Source organism: Limulus polyphemus, unplaced genomic scaffold, assembly GCF_000517525.1.
Source record: "Limulus polyphemus unplaced genomic scaffold, Limulus_polyphemus-2.1.2 Scaffold3465, whole genome shotgun sequence".
In the NCBI taxonomy this organism is placed as follows: domain Eukaryota; kingdom Metazoa; phylum Arthropoda; class Merostomata; order Xiphosura; family Limulidae; genus Limulus; species Limulus polyphemus.
Genome location: NW_013669075.1, coordinates 11,407 through 14,529, shown reverse-complemented (window position 1 = coordinate 14,529; position 3,123 = coordinate 11,407). Strand labels below are relative to the sequence as shown.

The window sequence follows — 3,123 nt, the reverse complement described above, 5'->3', positions numbered from 1 at the left end:
GTAAAATATGATGTGATCCCAAAGAATACACAACAAAATGGTTTTCTTATACTGTAGCAAGGTAAGGTCTGCCAAAAAGCATGGAAACAGAACAGCTACATTGTTGTTTTAATGAGCTGCACTGCTGGTTTTTTTTCTGGAATGATACAGTAAACATAAGTATCAAAAATATGCACTGAAATATTTTTTCCTACTTATTTCTTTTTAAAATCTTGGAGTTCTTATGGTCCCGGAAATATGGTACACTCGGTAATATTACCAAATATACTCCATAATATTATAAAACCTTTGAAAGAACAGTATTTTCATATCAGTGGAAACATCCTATGAGTACTATTTCAGTCAATAGTAGAATAACTTCCAGAACTCCCGGTATGTAGTTCAGTCATATGAATTGCAGAGTGGTTCTTTGTTTGTTGCTAAGTGACACACTGGGATATCTGTGTTCTGCCCACTGCAGGTATCAAAACCCAGTTTTAGGTATTATAAATCCTCAAGACTTAGATCTGTGCCACCAGGGGGCTTTTGGGCCTTTCAGAGTAAATTAATATTACAAAGTGTAGTGGACATTAATAGTAGCAGAAACAGAGGTATGATATTTGAATACGACTTGTTTAGAAAGTACTTTTTTGTTTTCAAAAACTAAAAAAAAAATGTCTTATATAATGTTTAAACCACAATCAAAACCAACTATATATTTATGTTAAATCAACAATCTATATATAAGTATATTATACAGCAAATTAATTAAAAACACTGCCATTTTATAAAAATTTCTTGAACTTATTGTGTTGAAACGTTCTTTACAAACTCTTTTTTTTTCTTAAATACTTGTAACGTCTTTAGCTATTTGGACAAAGCATCGTTTCTTTTAGCTTATTATTTTTTCTGTATTTTCTAAACATGCATAATTCGTACACCTAAATCAATAAAAAAACACGTGTAAAAAAAAATGGAAATAAGGTTTACACACCTATGGCTGGATTGATAAACCGAAGAAATATGACAGTTCCAACAGCGCTAATGTTGGGCGGAACATTGAAGAACCGTTTGTTCAAAACCTGATACAGGCAGTGACACATACTTCTCAACTGAGGAGGGAAACTAAAGCAAAACAAAACCAACTCTTAGAAAACTAATATAACGATAATAAATATAAAAATACAAATTCACAATTTAGGATACAAATTGGTGTTTGTTTGTTGAATTTTGTTCAAAGCTACTCAAGAGCTATCTGCACTAGCTGTCCCTAATTTTGAAGTGGTTGACTAGAGGGAAGGCAGCTAGTTATTTGCTAGATATAGCAAATACCTCTAGTTATAGCTAGAGCTCATTTTACACTATACTCTACCATTGGTTAATTTGAAACTGGTGCACAGTTTCCCTCACAGTGTACTGCCATTCCTATTGTTGTCTGCTTGATCGACTATAGCACTTATGGTGGTTTCTTACATAAATATGTTATGGTTAGAGAGACAATTAAACTGTATTTAGGTCTTACTTTTAAATTTTACTTAATTATGTATTATGTGTGTGTGTTTTAAAACACATATATGAATGGTTTAATGATTTTTTTTATAAGTTTAACTTGTCACCTGGATTGTGAAAGGTTAGAAACAAGATGACGTGTATAAAAGCCATATTACTTTGGCAACACGCCCGTGTGGGGAATCTGTCAAATTATCTTCATAAAGCCCCGCAGACATCAGACGGTGTACGGGCAGAAATGATAATTGATGGTGAATTTGAAAATAAAATAAACAAAATGTGAAAAGATAAAGATGTGAAATTATGCACATAAGAAAAATATATCTGTTCTAGTGGATTTCTATGAAGAATTGAAAGGTACGTATATCTTCCCATTTGTTAATTTTAAACATTTCATTACACTGTATGTTGATAATGATATAGTAGATAAAAAATAAAATAAAATATAAATATTTACCTCAAAAAATTTTAACTGAAAATTGTTTGAAATTTGAAAAATTGAAAAATGAAAATTTTCATTTTCATTCATGAGGTTTGAGAGATTTTACAAATGAAATATAAAAACTGTAAGATAAAAAAAAGTATTTTTATACGTCGTATAAAAATCACCTTGCAGGTGAAGTGCAGATAGCTACATTAAAAAATGAATTTTTTTATTACAAATAGTAGAAAAAAATCAAAGTTAAATGTTTTATTTTTCTGAAACTACATACTTTTAGGAATGTTCATATCAAATTTCAAATAATTTCATTCACTAGTTATATAGCCTACTAACAAATGTAAGTAGATCATCTTCACAGGATTACAGCAGGTTAAGTTTTTTTTTTTTTACAATAAGCTAACACTAACTTATTTCACTTGTGGGTTTATAAGAACTTGATTAATTTGGTAGTAAATGATGAATTATACAATCACGGAAAAGATGATTATTTGTACACAAGTACAAATTTACTAAGACAATGAGGAAGCTTCTACTTTAATATTTGTAAAATAAACCAATGAATTTAATGATCCAATAAAAATGCAAGAATTATTAAAATCTATTTTTATCAAACAAATATCATAATATTAAATCTTAATAACTTGGGAGTCAAAAACATCAACTTCGAATCAAAACAGTTTAACTAACGACAAAATTCCATCAAAGCATCAAATCACAGCCTAACTCATTGTAGAGAAGATTTATTAACTATGACAAGCATGAAAGTCCGTCAAAAGCATCAACTCACAACCTAAATCATCGAAGAGGTTTATTAACTATGACAAGCATGAAAGTCCGTCAAAAGCATCAACTCACAACCTAAATCATCGAAGAGGTTTATTAACTATGACGAGCATGAAAGTCTATCAAAAGCATCAACTCACAACCTAAATCATCAAAGAGGTTTATTAACTATGACGAGCATTAAAGTCCGTCAAAAGCATCAACTCACAACCTAAATCATCAAAGATGTTTATTAACTATGACAAGCATGAAAGTCCGTCAAAAGCATCAACTAACAACCTAAATCATTGAAGAGGTTTATTAACTATGACAAGCATGAAAGTCTGTCAAAAGCATCAACTAACAACCTAAATCATCGAAGAGGTTTATTAACTATGACAAGCATGAAAGTCTGTCAAAAGCATCAACTA

General features: G+C 30.2%; 1 pseudogene; it reads right to left on the bottom strand.

Moving 5' to 3' along the window:
• LOC106469394 overlaps positions 1–3,123 on the bottom strand; it is a 49,357-nt pseudogene that overhangs the window by 36,473 nt on the left and 9,761 nt on the right.